Below are 16,952 nucleotides of genomic sequence, written 5' to 3' on the forward strand. Positions count from 1 at the left end.
GAGGTGCTGGATCATGAATTTCCAACGGGATTCAAACCCGTAAATATAGAGGCGTACGACGGAACAACAGACCCCAGAGTCTGGATTGAGGATTACATCCTGCACATACATATGGCTAGAGGAGATGATCTCCATGCCATAAAATACTTACCCCTCAAACTCAAAGGGCCAGCCCGGCACTGGCTCAAAAGCCTCCCAGAAAATACCATTGGAAGTTGGGAAGAGCTCGAGCGCATTTCGGGCAAATTTTCAGGGGACTTACGTCCTCCTCCGGATGCAGACGATTTAAGTGACATAACTCAACAGCCCGGAGAGTCAGCCCGCAAATTCTGGAACAGGTTCCTCACCAAAAAGAACCAGATAGTCAACTGTCCGGACGCCGAAGCCTTAGCAGCTTTCAAGCACAACGTCCGAGACGAATGGCTTGCCAGACACCTCGGCCAGGAAAAGCCAAGAACAATGGCCGCACTAACAAGCCTCATGACCCGCTTTTGCGCGGGAGAGGATAGCTGGCTGGCAAGATGCAGCACCAGTGACCCAAGTACATCCAAGGTCAGAGATGGAAATGGGAAACCACGGCGCAACAAGGACCAGCGCCGGATAAAGGAAATGGTCCAAAGAGCACGGCAGTCAACGCCGGATTCAAAAGCTCTCGGCAGAACAACCAAAAACTGCCTCTCAAGGAGAACAACGACGAGCTATCCAACCTAAACAAAATCTTGGACAAGATATGCCAAATCCACAGTACCCCCGGGAGGCCTGCAAACCATACCCACAGAGATTGTTGGGTCTTCAAGCAGTCCGGCCGACTTAATGCCGAACACAAGAGGCTAGACACACCAAGTAAGGACGATGAAGAACCTCACAAGCAGAGCACCGAAAAACAAAAGGATTTCCCACAAGAGGTCAAAACAGTAAATTCACTTCAAGTGACAACAGGAAAAAAATAGAGCGGCGCCCATTAAAGTACGCACCACACGGTCCACCCCAGTGGAGTCCCGACACTGGATGTCAAAACCAATCACTTTCGACCATCAGGATTACTCCGGGAATATCCGAAACGCAGGATGGACTGCTTTGATATTAAATCCTGTAATCAATGGACTACAATTTACACATGTCCTAATGGACGGCGGCAGTGATCTAAACCTGCTATATCAGGATACAATCCACAAAATGGGGATAGACCCAACCAAAATATGCCATAGAAACACTTCCTTTAAAGGAGTGATGCCAGGCCAATATGCCCATTGTACGGGCTCTCTACCACTAGAAGTTGTGTTCGGCTCATCTGTCAACTTCCGTCGCGAAAAGTTAATCTTCCACATCGTCCCATTTAAAAGTAGCTATCAAGCACTATTGGGACGCGAAGCTTTCGCCCGCTTTAACGCAATACCGTATTACGCCTCTCTTACACTCAAAATGCCCGGTCCACGCGGCATCATCTCATTAAAGGGTAACTTCGAGTGTTCCTCGACTACGGAAGAACATGAGACTGCCTTGACAGCCACACACTAATCCGGCTCTGCTGATCAAAGCCCCTAAATAGGTCATTCAAGACCCCGGACACGATTAGGCGAGTCCGGTATAAATAAACAAGGGGCTTACTAGCCGCGTACCCCTTTACAAGGGGCTCCACGCATGCACAAAAAGAGAAAATAAATCTCCATTCTATTCATTCTTTGAATCATAATCTGTTTATTTCAAAATACATCTTTCGCACGGACTCCTTTTCAACTAAGTTCTCCTCTTTTACAGATGAACACCGTGCGATACCCGTCCAGGATATGGCACAACGGAGACACATGCGCAGACGTGCAATAGGGACCCGTTGCAAGCATTCTTTTCAGATTAAGACCCTGCGTAAACCTTTTTTACTGTCTCTTGTTGATACACGTCCCCCGGGTTTTTTCTATAACCAAGGAGGAATCTGGCGTTTTGGCATCGGCCGCGTCAGAAATTTTTGCACGTACCTGGACACTAGGGGCTTCGGGCATTGTTCTGCCTGTTTTCATAAAGACCGAATACCTTAGGGAGTGTTCGGCGTCTCGAGTTAGGCCTTATATGCATCAGCTCCGAATCATGTCTTTGGTCAAATGTTGGGTTTGCCCGGCTCCTGTGTTTTGCTGCCTTACGTTTCGCTCTATCGGCTAACGCGACACCAGGAGAACTACTGCGATTGTGCCCCGGTTCGTCCAGGTGAGCACCTCAGTAGAGAAAGCCGAAAACTAACTGTCATGATATAGAGAGAGACTGGTCAACCACTCGATCGACCACCGGAATGTTTAGAATTCCTCCGCTTTAACGAAGGACCGTTTCCTGGTCAGGCACATACGCGCCCCGAAATTCGGAGAGCGCAGTGCACCTGGGGGCTATATAGTAGCCCCACCATCGAACTCCTATTGCTAAGTGAAAGTGATAAAGCACTATAGTCAGGTTGCCTAGTTTCCTACGCTATCACCTCCTTCACAGGACCAAGACGTTGGATTAAGTGTGAAAATGCGCTTTTTTTTGCAAACACCCCCGCACTATGTGCGTGGGGGCTGAAGCCGAAGACTGCCATCTTTCAGGTTATATACACATATACGTTAACGGCCGCACAGGAGGTATTCCAACACTTGAACGCCCAAGTATAAAAGGCCTTATATTATATTTGAAACATGGTTTCACAAATCATACATGTCATTTTAACATAACGTTTTTCGAGCACTGCGACTCTATTAAACGAGCGCCCTGCAGGACTTCCTCAAAATAGTGCTCGGCTGGTAATCGGCTTTTGTCCGAGTCCTGGGATGCAACATCGGTGGCCTCCATCTCCGCCCAGTATGTTTTGACACGGGCGAGAGCCATCCGTGAAACCCTCTATGCATGCCGACCGCTTCATCGCCTTGATATGCGGCACCGCATCAAGGAACTGCTGCACCAAGCCAAAATAACTCTTCAGCTCGGGCCTTTTCGGCCACAGATGAGCCACGACATCCTTCATGGCAAGACCGGACAACCTGTACAGCTCAGCCCACTCAGCCAACCGATCGGTTAACGGAAGTGGACGCTCCGGATTGTGGAATTGAGACCAAAAAAGCTCTTCCATTCCGTGATCCTTTTGGCCTCGGAAGTGCGCGACTGCGTCCACGGCACTTGCTGCCAAATTTAGATAAGCATTGAGGGAGTCCTGGATTAGGGGGTGTCCGGATAGCCGAACTATCATCATCGGCCAGACTCCAAGACTATGAAGATACAAGATTGAAGACTTCGTCCCGTGTCCGGATGGGACTTTCCTTGGCGTGGAAGGCAAGCTTGGCGATACGGATATGTAGATCCCCTACCATTGTAACCGACTCTGTGTAACCCTAGCCCTCTCCAGTGTCTATATAAACTGGATGGTTTTTGTCCATAGGACACAACAACAATCATACCATAGGCTAGCTTCTAGGGTTTAGCCTCCTTGATCTCGTGGTAGATCTACTCTTGTAATACCCACATCATCAATATTAATCAAGCAGGACGTAGGGTTTTACCTCCATTAAGAGGGCCCGAACCTGGGTAAAACATCATGTCCCTTGTCTCCTATTACCATCCGCCTAAACGCACAGTTCGGGACCCCCTGCCCGAGATCCGCCGGTTTTGACACCGACATTGTTGCTTTCATTGAGAGTTCCTCTGTGTCGTCACCAATAGGCTCGATGGCTCCTTCAATCATCAACGACGCAGTCCAGGGTGAGACTTTTCTCCCCGGACAGATCTTCGTATTCGGCGGCTTTGCACTGCGGGCCAACTCGCTTGGCCATCTGGAGCAGATCGAAAGCTACGCCCCTGGCCGTCAGGTCAGATCTGGAAGTCCGAACTTCACGGCTGACATCCGCGGAGACTTGATCTTCGATGGATTCGAGCCACAGCCGAGCGCGCCGCGCTGTCACGATGGGTATGATTTAGCTCTGCCGCCGGACAGTGCCCTGGAGGCCACACACGAGTCCGCTCCGACCCTCAATGCGGAGCCGGCTGCGCAGATCGAGGACGGGTGGCTAGACACCGCCTCGGGGGCTACAACCTCTACGGCGATGGAGCCGAATGCCGACCTTGTCCCTTGTGAAGCTCGTGACCCCGAGGTGCTGGACTCCTTGCCGGACTCCGAACCTCCCGCGCCCCCTCCAATCGAATCCGATTGGGCGCCGACCATGGAGTTCACCGCTGCGGACATCTTTCAACACTCACCTTTCGGTGACATCCTGAATTCGCTAAAGTATCTCTCGTTATCAGGAGAGCCCTGGCCGGACTGCGGTCAGGACGGTTGGGATGCGGACGACGAAGAAATTCAATTCCCACCCACCACCCACTTAATAGCCACTGTCGATGATTTAACCGACATGCTAGACTTCGACTCCGAAGACATCGACGGTCTGGACGACGATGCCGGAGACGACCAAGAACCAGCGCCTACTGGGCACTGGAAAGCCACCTCAACTCACGATGTATACATGGTGGATACACTAAAAGGAAGCGATAACGAGGAACAACGGGACGTGGCGAAGGATAATTCCCCCGAAAAACAACCAAAATGACGACGCAAGCGCCGCCCGAAGTCCCGCCTCGATAACAACAGCACCCATACTGACCCAACCGTAGAGCAGGGCGAACCAGTGGACGACGAACATGCCACCAAGCAACCAGCCGAACAGGATGAATTGGACGAGCAACCCATTCCCGGCGAAAACAATAGTCCAGACGATCTCACGCCGGACACATCACCGGAGCATAAGAACCTTCATAGAAGGCTCGTCGTCACTGCAAGAAGTTTGAAGAAGCAAAAGCGGAAGCTCAAAACGGCGGAAGACGTACTCAGAATGAGATGGAGCAAAGTACTCAAGACCACAGATAAATACGGCGATAGTCACCAAGAAAAGAGCTACCCGAAGCGCAAGCTGTTGCCCGAATTTGACAAGGAGGCCGTAGAGGCCCCACAGTCAAAAAAGAAAGAGGCCGCCTAGCCGGATAGACGACCAGATAACAGGCTAAGAGTGGCAAGCGCCGCACACAATCCGGCACACGATCCACATAAGGATGCTTGCAAAAAGGATGGCCCGGTCAGGTCCATCTATGGGCCAAAAAAGAAGGCTCCAGGAAGCAACACAACCCGCCAAGTGTTGGAATATAACGGCACACCCAAATACAGGGGCGCCGCACACCCACTATGTTTCACCGATGAGGTACTGGATCATGAATTTCCAGCGGGATTCAAGCCCGTAAACATAGAGGCATATGACGGAATAACAGATCCCAGAGTCTGGATTGAGGATTATATCCTACACATACATATGGCTAGAGGAGACGATCTCCACGCCATAAAATACCTACCCCTCAAGCTCAAAGGGCCAGCTCGACATTGGCTCAAAAGCCTCCCAGAAAATACCATCGGAAGTTGGGAAGAGCTTGAGGATGTGTTTCGAGCAAATTTTCAGGGAACTTATGCCTGCCCTCCGGATGCAGACGATTTAAGTCACATAACTCAACAGCCCGGGGAGTCAGCACGCAAATTCTGGAACAGGTTCCTCACCAAAAAGAACCAAATAGTCGACTGTCCGGACGCCGAAGCCTTAGCAGCCTTTAAACATAGCGTCCGAGACGAATGGCTCGCCAGACACCTCGGCCAGGAAAAACCAAGAACAATGGCCGCTCTAACAAGCCTCATGACCCGCTTTTGCACGGGGGAAGGTAGCTGGCTAGCAAGATGCAGCACCAGCGACCCGAGTACATCCGAGGTCAAGGATGGAAATGGGAAATCACGACGCAGAAAAGATCAGCGCCGGAATAAGGAAAACGGCCCAAATAGCACGGCGGTCAACGCCGGGTTCAAAAGCTCTCGGCCGAATAACAAAACACTGCCCCTTAAGGACAACATTGACAAGCTATCCAACGTAAACAAAATCTTGGATAGGATATGTCAAATCCACAGTACCCCCGGGAGGCCTGTAAACCATACCCACAGAGATTGTTGGGTCTTCAAGCAGTCCGGCCGACTTAACGCCGAACACAAGGGGCTCGACACACCAAGCGAAGACGATGACGAATCCCACAAGCAGCAGGCCGGAAAACAGAAGACTTTCCCACTAGAAGTCAAAACAGTGAACTCACTTCATGTGATAAACAGTGCGGCAACTACTAAAACACGCACTGCATGATCCACCCAAGCGGAGCCCCAAAATTGGATGTCAAACCCAATTACTTTCGACTATCAGGATTACTCCAGAAGCATTCGAAACGCAGGAGGGACTGCTTTGATATTGGATCCCATAATCGACGGACTACAATTCACACAAGTCCTAATGGATGGCGGCAGCGATATAAACCTGCTATACTAGGACACCATCCGCAGAATGGGGATAGACCCTACCAAAATTCGCCATAGCAACACTTCCTTCAAAGGAGTGACGCCAGGCCTTTATGCCAATTGTACAGGCTCTGTACTACTAAAGGTTGTGTTCGGTTCATCCGACAACTTCTGTCGCGAAAAGCTAATCTTCCATATCGCCCCATTCAAAAGTAGCCATCAAGCACTACTGGGACACGAAGCTTTCGCCCGCTTTAACGCGATACCGCATTACGCGTCTCTTACACTCAAAATGCCCGGTCCACGCGGCATAATCTCATTAAAGGGGTAACTCCGAGTGTTCCTCGACCACGGAAAATGTGAGACTGCCTTAACAGCCACACACTAATCCAACCTTGCTGATCAAAGCCCCAAAAAACAGGTCATTTAGACCTCGGAGATGGTTAGGCGAGTCCGGCATAAATAAACAAGGGGCTTCCCAGCCGCATACCTCTTTACAAGGGGCTGCACGTATAAACAATAAGAGCCAATAAAGCTCAATCTTGTTCATCTTCCAAATCATACTCTGTTTTAAATACATTTTTTGCATGATATTTTTTCCAAACTAAGTTCTTCTCTTTTACAGATGAACCACGTGCTACACCCGTCCAGGACACAGCACAACGGAGACACAGGCGCAGACGTGCAGCAGGGACCCGTTGCAAGGATTCTTTTCAGATTAAGACCCTGTGTAAACCTTTCTTACTATCTCTTGTTGATACTCATCCCCCGGTTTCCTACCATAACCGAGGAGGAGGCTGGCGTTTTGGCATCGGCCGCGTCAGAAGTTCTCACCTGTACCTGGACACTAGGGGCTTAGGGCATTGTTCTGCCCGTTATCATAAAGTCCGAATACCTTAGGGAGTGTTCGGCGTCTCGAGTTAGGCCTTATATGCATCAGCTCCGAATCATGTCTTTGGTCAAATGTTGGGTTTGCCCGGCTCCTGTGTTTTGCTCCCTTACGTTCCGCTCCATTGGCGAACGCGGCACTAGGAGAACTACTGCGATTGTGCCCCGGTTCGGCCGGGCGAGCACCACAGTACAGAAAGCCGAAAACTGATTGTCATGATATAGCGAGAGACTGGTCAACCACTCGATTGACTACTGGAATGTTTAGAATTCCTCCGCTTTGACGAAGGACCGCTTCCCGGTCAGGCACACACGCGCCCCGAGTTCCGAGAGCGCGGTGCCTCTAGGGGCTATATAGTAGCCCCACCATCGAGCTCCTATGGCTAAGTGAAAGTGATAAAGCATTATAGTCCGGTTGCCTAGTTTGCTATGCTATCACCTCCTTCAAAGGACCAAGACGTTGGATTAAGTGTGAAAATGCACTTTTTTTGCAAACACCCCCGCACCATGTGCGTGGGGGCTGAAGCCAAAGACTGCCATCTTTCAGGTTATAAATACATATATATTAACGGCCGCATGGGAGATACTTCAATACTTGAACGCACAAGTATAAAAATCCATTACATTATAAATATGATCTCACAAATCATACATGTCACATGACATTTTTCGAGCATTGCGACTCTATTAAACGAGTGCCCTGCAGGACTTCCTCAAAATAGTGCTCGGTGGGTAATCGACTCTCGTCCGACCCCCGGGGCGCAACATCGGTGGCATTCATATCCGCCCAGTATGTCTTAACATGGGCAAGAGCCATCCGTGCACCCTCTATGCATGTCGACCGCTTCATCGCCTTGATATGCGGCACCGCCCCAAGGAATTGCTGCAAGAAGCCAAAATAACTCTTCGGCTTGGGCCTTTTCGGCCACAGATGAGCCACCACATCCGTCATGGCAAGTCCGGACAATCTATTCATCTCAGCCCACTCAGCCAACCGATCGGTCAACGGAAGTGGACGCTCCGGACTATGGAATTGAGACCAAAAAAGCTCTTCCATTTCATGATCCTTCTGACTTCGGAAATGCACAACTGCGTCCGCCGCACTCGCCGCCAAATCCAGATAAGGATCCTCCGCACCCCACAACTGGCCCAACTGAGCATACTTCGGATCCGTGAACTTCCTACGCAAAGAAAGGGCTTTCCAGCCGCAATGTCTCCGGCCTGACGTAGTTCCTCCTTCATAGCCCGCATTGCAGAACGGGCATCCTTGGCTTCGGCGGTGGCCTTCTTCAGGCCCTCCTGCTCTGCTTGGCGTTCTCTTTCAAGAACCTCATAGCGGTCGGTAGCATCTTTTAATTTCACGGCCATTACGGCCATTTCCTCCCTGCTTCAGCAGTGAGCAGCCTTTTCGGCTTTTAGCTCCTCCGCTGCCTTCGAGGCAACTGCATCACTTTTTTTGGCTTGGTCCTTGGCTCGAGCAAGCTCCGCCCGAAGGTCTTCCACAGCAGCGGCACCATCTGCATCAAGCATACATGTTGTAAGGAGTGGGCATCAGCTCGCTTACCAGGTGACCGCGGAAAAACCACCTACCTTGCGACTCGTCAAGTCGTTTATTGACCAGCGCGATGTCCGCATCCGCAATGTCGAGTTGCCGCTCCAGCTCGGCAACTCTATCAGTCCGGCTGGCCACCGAACATTCCGCCACCTGCATAGGAAAGGCGACATTTTGTAACTGAGAATATGATCCTCGGCACGCTGTCGCTTTCGACAACCTACCGAGTCTCAGGGGCTACTATCTATACAGGGTGCACTCTATGTGCAAAACTGTCAAAAGGTATGTCATTTTTTGCGTACCTCAAACATCATCAGTAAACTTCCGACGGCCTCATGCAACCCGCTCTCGGTGGATGAGATCCTTTCAATCACCGTACTCATTAATGCGCGGCGATCTTCTGAGAGAGATGCCCTCTCGAGCAAACCCTGCAGCTCCACCGGCCGTACTCCAGTGGGTGCCGAACTCCCCGACCCTGCCGGACTCGGGGAGACCCTCCGTGATGACACCTCAAGGTCGTCCGCCCCGCCTGACGGAGCGGCAAATGGAGGCGTTTCGCTCTCCATCATCTCCGGACGAAGGTCCCCCGAGGATGAGCTCTGCTGAGAAGGGCTGAGATCCGAACTACAAGGTAAAAACTTCGGTTATCCTTAGAAATAAAATAGGGATGTCCCTTATTATAAAACTTCCCTTTTTCTACTTACGGCTCGCTGGAGGGCTGATTCCTTTGGGGAGACTGTGCGGCCGGGACTCCTCCCGGCACAGGACCTTCTGGTGCAGATTTCTTTCCCCGCTTCGAGGCTTTGGCCTCTGGGTTTTTGGAAGCGGTCCTCTTCTCCTCCTGAGGGAGGGATTCTTGATTCCCCCCTTACTGAGAGCCTCCTTAACAGAGGTGGTAGTTTCCCTGTTCCCCCCTTCGCCCTCCTCCGAAGGCGCTACCTCCAACATTTTGATTAACACGGGATCCGGCGTGGTCTCAGGGAGGGGGGCCGGACACCGTATCAGTTTTGCTTGCGCTATCCACTCTTGTTCAAGGGATAGCCGGTTAAAAGGCAAATCCATGATAAATAAATGGATGATATGTCCGGACACAGGGCTACTTACTTGAGTATCCGGGCGATTGCAGCTTAGGCCAGCGTCCTCGGTCAAGTCCAGACACATTTCTTGTGATCTGAAGAACAGTTTGTACATCTCCACGGGTTTTGTGCCCATGAAGTGTTGGAGAGCTCGTGGTCCCTCCGGATTGAATTCGTACAGGCGGAGGAGGCGATGCTTACAGGGCAGAAGACGCCGAATCCGCATAACCTGGGTCACTACAACCAGAGTGGTCTCCCTTTCTTGGAGGTCTCAAATCCAGCCATGCAATAGAGGTACGTCCTTGGACGGCCCCCAGTCAAACCCTTTGTTGACCCATGACATCAGTCGTTGTGGAGGGCCCGAGCGAAAGGCGGGCGGCGGCCTCTGCCTGCTGCCCCTGGGAGCGGTGATATAGAACCACTCCTGTTGCCACAAGCCAAGCTCCTCCTGAAAAGAGCCCTCGGGCCATGGAGCATCGGCCCTCTTGCTTATAACCGCCCCGCCACACTCTGCCTGACGCCCCTCAATCATCTTCGGCTCCACACTGAAGGTTTTGAGCCACAAACCGAAGTGAGGGGTAGTGCAGAGGAAGGCTTCGCAGATGACAATAAATGATGAGATGTGAGGATAGACTCCGGAGCCAAGTCGTGGAATTCCAGCCCATAGTAAAACAGGAGCCCCCTCACGAAGGGATCCATCGGGAAGCCTAAACCCCGACGGAGGTGAGACACGAACACGACACTCTCGCCAGGCTCAGGAGTAGGAATGACTTGCCCTTGGGCAGGCAACCTATGCGAAATCTTGTAGGTTAAGTACCTGGCGTCTCTCAGCTTTAGCACGTCCTCTTCCGTGATGGAGGAGGGCATCCACCGGCCCTGTAGATCAGAGCCGGACATTGTCGAAGGTCCAAAGTGCTCGAATCTGGAGCCCTGGGTGTTGGAACTCGGGGCAAGGGGCGGATTCGATTGAGGATTGAAGAAAAGGAACGGGCCTTGGTCTCATTATAAAGAGGGAGAATACCAAGAGCCGTCCATGTGACCGTTTGGAACTCGCCTTTGATGGAGGGGGCATGGCAACGGGCGTGGTTGGGTTACCCACGTCCGTATTGATGAGAATCCCGGGATAAGGGGAACACAATCTCTACTTTGACAAGACGTGCCAAGGAAACCGCTTCGCTAAACGGACTGAGGTGGTATGATGAAAACGATTCAAGTAAAGGCTTGGTTGTGGTGTGACGTCACGCCACGAAATACGTCAGCAGATTGAACTTGTGTAAATATTATTCTCTCTATGGTGGAATGTGGAATTTATTTTGCAGAGCCGGACACTATCCTGGTGTTCACATTCTTCTATAAATTATTCGGAGGAGGAACCCGCCTTGCAATGCCGAAGACAATATGCGCGCCGGACTCGTCGTCATTGAAGCCTGGTTCAGGGGCTACTGAGGGAGTCCTGGATTAGGGGGTGTCTGGATAGCCAAACTATCATCATCGGCCGGACTCCAAGACTATGAAGATACAAGATTGAAGTCTTCGTCCCTTGTCCGAATGGGACTTTCCTTGGCGTGGAAGGCAAGCTTGGAGATACGGATATGTAGATCCCCTACCATTGTAACCGACTCTGTGTAACCCTAGCCCTCTCCGGTGTTTATATAAACCGGATGGTTTTAGTCTGTAGGACACAACAACAATCATACCATAGGCTAGCTTCTAGGGTTTAGCCTCCTTGATCTCGTGGTAGATCTACTCTTGTAATACCCACATCATCAATATTAATCAAGCAGGACGTAGGGTTTTACCTCCATCAAGAGGGACCGAACCTGGGTAAAACATCGTGTCCCTTGTCTCCTGTTACCATCCGCCTAGACGCACAGTTCGGGACCCCCTACCCGAGATCCGCCGGTTTTGACACCGACAAGCATCCTCCGCACCCCACAACTGGCCCAACTGAGCATACTTCAGATCCGTGAATTTCCTGCGCAGCAGAAAAGGCTTTCCAGCCGCAATATCCCCGGCCTGACGTAGCTCCTCCTTTATAGCCCTCATCACGGAGCGGACATCCTTGGCTTCGGCGGTGGCCTTCTTCAGGTCCTCTTGCTCCGCTCGGTGTTCTCTTTCAAGAAACTCATAGCGGTCGGTAGCATCCTTCAGCTTCATGGCCTTTTCGGCCATTTCCTCCCTGCTTCGGCAGTGAGCAGCCTGTTCGGCTTTTAGCTTTTCGGCCGCCTTCAAGGCAGCCGCATTACTTTTTCTGGCTTGCTCCTTGGCTCGGGCAAGCTCCGCTCGAAGGTCCTCCATAGCAGCGGCGCCATCTGCATTAAGCATACATGTTGTAAGGCACGAGCGTCAAGCTCCCTTACAAGGCGTCCGCGGAGAAGCCACATACCTTGTGACTCGTCAAGTCGCTTATTGACCAGCGCGATGTCCGCATCTGCAACGTCAAGTTGCCGCTTTAGTTCGGCAAATCCATCAGTCCGGCTGGCCACCGAACGCTCCGCCACCTATATAGGAAAGGCGACATCTTAAAACTGAGATTATGATCCTCGGCACGCTGTCACCTTTGACAACGTACCGAGTCTCAGGGGCCACTATCTATACAGGGCACATTCTATGCGCAAAACTATCAAAAGGTATATCATTTTTCACGTACCTCAAACCCCGTCAGTAAACTTCTGAGGGCCTCATGCAACCCGCTCTCAGCGGATGAAATCCTTTCAATCACCGTACTCATCAACGTACGGTGATCTTCTGAGATAGACGCCCGCCCGAGCAGATCCTTCAGCTCCTCCGGCCGTACACCGGTTGGTGTCGCACTCTCCGGCCCCGCCGGACTCGGGGAGACCCTCCGCGACGATACCTCAGGATCATCCGCCCCGCCTGACGGTGCGGCAGATGGAGGCATTTCGCTCTCTATCATCTAAGGACGAAGATCCCCCGAAGATGAGCTCTGCTGAGAAAGGCTGAGATCCGAACTACAAGGTAAAAACTTCGGTTATCCTCAGAATAAAAACAGGGATGTCCCTTATTACAAAACTCCCCTTTCTACTTATGGCTCGCTGGAGGGCTGATTCCCTTGGGAAAATTGTGCGGCCAGGGCTTCTCCTGGCGCAGGACCCTCTGGTGAAGATTTCTTCCCCCGCTTGGAGGCCTTGGCCTCCGGATCTTCGGAAGCGGTCCTCTTCTCCCCCTGGAGGGAGGGATTCTCGATCCCCCCTTTCTTGAGAACCTCTTTAGCAGAGGCGGTAGTTTTCCTGTTGTCCCCTTCGCCCTCTTCCGAAGGCGCAACCTCCAGCATCTTGACTAACACGGGATCCGGCGTGATCTCAGGGAGGGGGCGGACACCGTATTAGTTTTGCTTTTGCTATCCACTCCTGTTCAAGGGATAGTTGGTTAAAGGGCAAGTCTATCATAAACGAACGGACGGCATGTCAGGACACAGGACTGCTTACTTGAGTATCCGGGCGATTGCAGCTCAGGCTTGCATCCTCGGTCAAGTCCGGACACATCTCTTGTGATCCGAAGAACAGTTTGTACATCTCCACGGGCATCGCGCCCATGAAGTGTTGAAGAGCTCGCGGTCCCTCCAGATTGAATTCCCACAGGCGGAGGGGGCGACATTTGCAGGGCAGAAGGCGCCGAATCAGCATGACCTGCGCCACTACAACCAGATTGATCTCCCTCTCTTCGAGGTCTCGAATGCGGCCCTGCAATAGTGGCACGTCCTTGGACGGTCCCTAGTCAAGCCCTTTGTTGACCCATGACGCCAGCCGTTGTGGAGGGCCCGAGCGAAAGGCAGGTGGCGCCACCCATCTGGTGCCTCTGGGAGCGGTGATGTAGAACCACTCCTGTTGCCACAAACCCAGCTCCTTTTGAAAATAGCCCTCAGGCCACGGAGCGTCAGCTCTCTTGCTTATAACTGCCCCTCCGCACTCTGCCTGCTGCTCCTCGATCATCTTCTGCTCCACATTGAAGGTCTTGAGCCACAACCCGAAGTGAGGAGTGGTGTGAAGAAAGGCTTTGCATACAACAATGAACGATGAGATGTGGAGGATGGACTCCGGATCCAAGTCATGGAATTCCAGCCCATAATAAAACATGAGCCCCCTCACGAAGGGGTCCATCGAGAAGCCTAAACCCCGACGGAAATGAGACACGAACACCACGCTCTCGCCAGGCTCGGGAGTGGGAATAACTTGCCCTGGGGCGGGCAGCCTATGCGAAATCTCGCCGGTTAGATACCTGGCGTCCCTCAGCTTTAGCACATCTCCTTCCGTGACGGAAGAAGGCATCCACCAGCCCTGAAGGTCGGAGCCGGACATTGTCGAAGGTCCGAAGCGCCCGAATCTGGAGCCTCGGGTGTTGGAACTCGGGGCAAGGGGCGGATTTGATTGAGGATTGAAGAAAAGGAACAGGTCTTGGTCTCGTTATAAAGGGGTTGAATACCAAGAGCCATCCCCGTAACCGTTTGGGACTCGCCTTCGATGGAGGGGGCGGGCCAACGGGTGCGTTTGGGTTACCCATGTCCGTATTGATGAGAATCCCGGAATAAGGGGACATGATCTCTACTTCGACAAGACGTGCCAAGGAAACCGCTTCGCTAAACGCGCTGAGGTGGTATAGTAAAGACAATTCGAGTAAAGGCTTGGCCGTGGTGTGACATCACGCCACGAAATACGTCAGCAGATTGAACTTGTGTAAATATTATTCTCTCTACGGTGGTATGTGGAATTTATTTTGCAGAGCCGGACACTATCCTGGTGTTCACAATCTTCTATGAATTATTCGGAGGAGGAACCCGCCTTGCAATGCCGAAGACAATATGCGCGCCGGACTTGTCGTCATTGAAGCCTGGTTCAGGGGCTACTGAGGGAGTCCTGGACTAGGGGTGTCCGGATAGCCGAACTATCATCATTGGCCGGACTCCAAGACTATGAAGATACAAGATTGAAGACTTCGTCCCGTGTCCGGATGGGACTTTCCTTGGCGTGGAAGGCAAGCTTGGCGATATGGATATGTAGATCTCCTACCATTGTAACCGACTCTGTGTAACCCTAGCCCCCTCCGGTGTCTATATAAACCGGAGGGTTTTAGTCCATAGGACGAACAACAATCATACCATAGGCTAGCTTCTAGGGTTTAGCCTCCTTGATCTCGTGGTAGATCTACTCTTGTACTACCCATATCATCAATATTAATCAAGTAGGACGTAGGGTTTTACCTCCATCGAGAGGGCCCGAACCTGGGTAAAACATCGTGTCCCTTGTCTCCTGTTACCATCCGCCTAGACGCACAGTTCAGGACCCCCTACCCGAGATCCGCCGGTTTTGACACCGACACAGACCTTGGCTCGTGTTGATCCTAAAAAAAGAATAAAAAACCGGGCTCGTGTCCTTCGGTGGCGTGCATGGTACGCACATTAGGCAACCCCAACCAGTCGAGCCTCAGCGTTTCAAGTCGAAATATCTGGCGGACAGAATTCTAGCCCTAGGAAATTCCCGTCATGTCCCCGGTCCATAATGACTACCGATGAACAACGGAGGGATGCTTTAGTAACTAGACAACGTTACCTACCATGCCGAGCATATTTCAATTCCCTCGGTTGCCGCTTGTCAAGGTCACCCGTCAACTGCATTACCTAGTACTACTACTACTACACCAGGATGAGCACATAATTGAGCCCGTTTGTTCGTGCCTAGTACTTGAGTTAATATATCAGGCAATGCACTGGTACACAGGGATTATCCTTTTACTCTGCATATATAACTTGTCTAAAGTCTAACTAAGCAAAATGTTTGACCAAATCCTTTCTTAAGAAATACAACAGGACAAATGTACGGCTTGAAAATTTATTGCATGATGCAGGTTATGATATTGTTTCGAATCCTGGATCTTAAATTTCAGAAAATCCAAAAGTGAGCATAAATTCTTGAAACTGAGCATGGTCACGTGATATGGCACAAATATTACTTCGTAAGTTTTTCTTCAATTTGAGACAAGCTTCTTATGACAAGTTGCACAAATGAAGAGCCAAGGTATTTTGGAACAAAGACCTATCACGTTAAGGCGAACGCTTTCACTATTGAAACCGTGGGCGTTTATGTGCCGCCACGAGTCCCCACTTCTCATCGGCAGGTGTCGTCCGAGCAAGCGTGTGAGTCGATGGGAGGCGTGCGAGCAGACCGCTGCGCCAGCTATCAGGGAGGCGTGCGAGCAGACCGCTGTGCAGGCTCACCGAGAGGCGAGCCCTTTGACCAGGCTCCGCCGCCCACCGTCGTCCCAACTGCTCCCACTTTTAATGTCGTCGGCGCCAAAGTTTAAAATCAACCCCGCACTGCCCGATATCGCTACAATCTTCTCTCTTCCTCTACGATTCTCCCGTCTTCTACCTCCAACTAGCCTGACCTAAAGGTACGCCATGCCGCATCACGATGGTCTGCCCTTAGTGTTCCAGTTTCTTGAGGAAGACACCCAGCCGGAGTCTCAAGAACATGAGGCGCTCTGGGACAAGCTTGAACTGGCCTTGCGGGAAGACGCCGCGCCTATCCCCGCTCCCGTTTTGGCTCCCGTCGCGCCGACTGCGCCAGCGCCCATCCCCGTGGTATTGATGGGCTGGGAGCCGCACATTGTCGCCGAGCTTGATCCCACGGGGTTCCACGAGGTCCCCGCCGACTTTCACGCGCCCGTGCACCTGCCAGCGCATGCGCCTGCGTGTGCACCGACACGCACGCCCGTGCCAGTGCCCTGCACCTGCCTGCGCATGTGCCTGCGCGTGCACTGACGTGCGCGCCCGTGCCGGTGCCCGTGCACACGAATGTCTCCGCCGCGCCGTTGATAGTGCCTGTCCCCGCGTAGGTGCCAGTGCCCCCCTCAGTGGCATGGATGGCCGTCGTCGACCGCTTCCTTGCACCAACGCCAGTCGCCTCCTACCGACAGTTGACTCGCTCTGAAGTCCAGAACATTTTGGCCTTCCTTGAAGCTAGGCCAACGTCCAGGAGTACGCCAACAACGGCGCAAGACGCCGCCGTCGCCGTCGGTTGATACGTCTCCAACGTATCTATAATTTTTGATTGCTCCACGCTATATTATCTACTGTTTTAGGCAATATTGGGCT

At 51.9% G+C, this 16,952-nt stretch overlaps 1 pseudogene; it reads left to right on the top strand.

Annotated features, from left to right (window-relative positions):
• The window catches only part of LOC119361239, a 126,912-nt pseudogene that overhangs the window by 45,303 nt on the left and 64,657 nt on the right, over window positions 1-16,952 (top strand).

Source organism: Triticum dicoccoides, chromosome 2B (genome assembly GCF_002162155.2).
Source record: "Triticum dicoccoides isolate Atlit2015 ecotype Zavitan chromosome 2B, WEW_v2.0, whole genome shotgun sequence".
NCBI classification, from domain to species: domain Eukaryota; kingdom Viridiplantae; phylum Streptophyta; class Magnoliopsida; order Poales; family Poaceae; genus Triticum; species Triticum dicoccoides.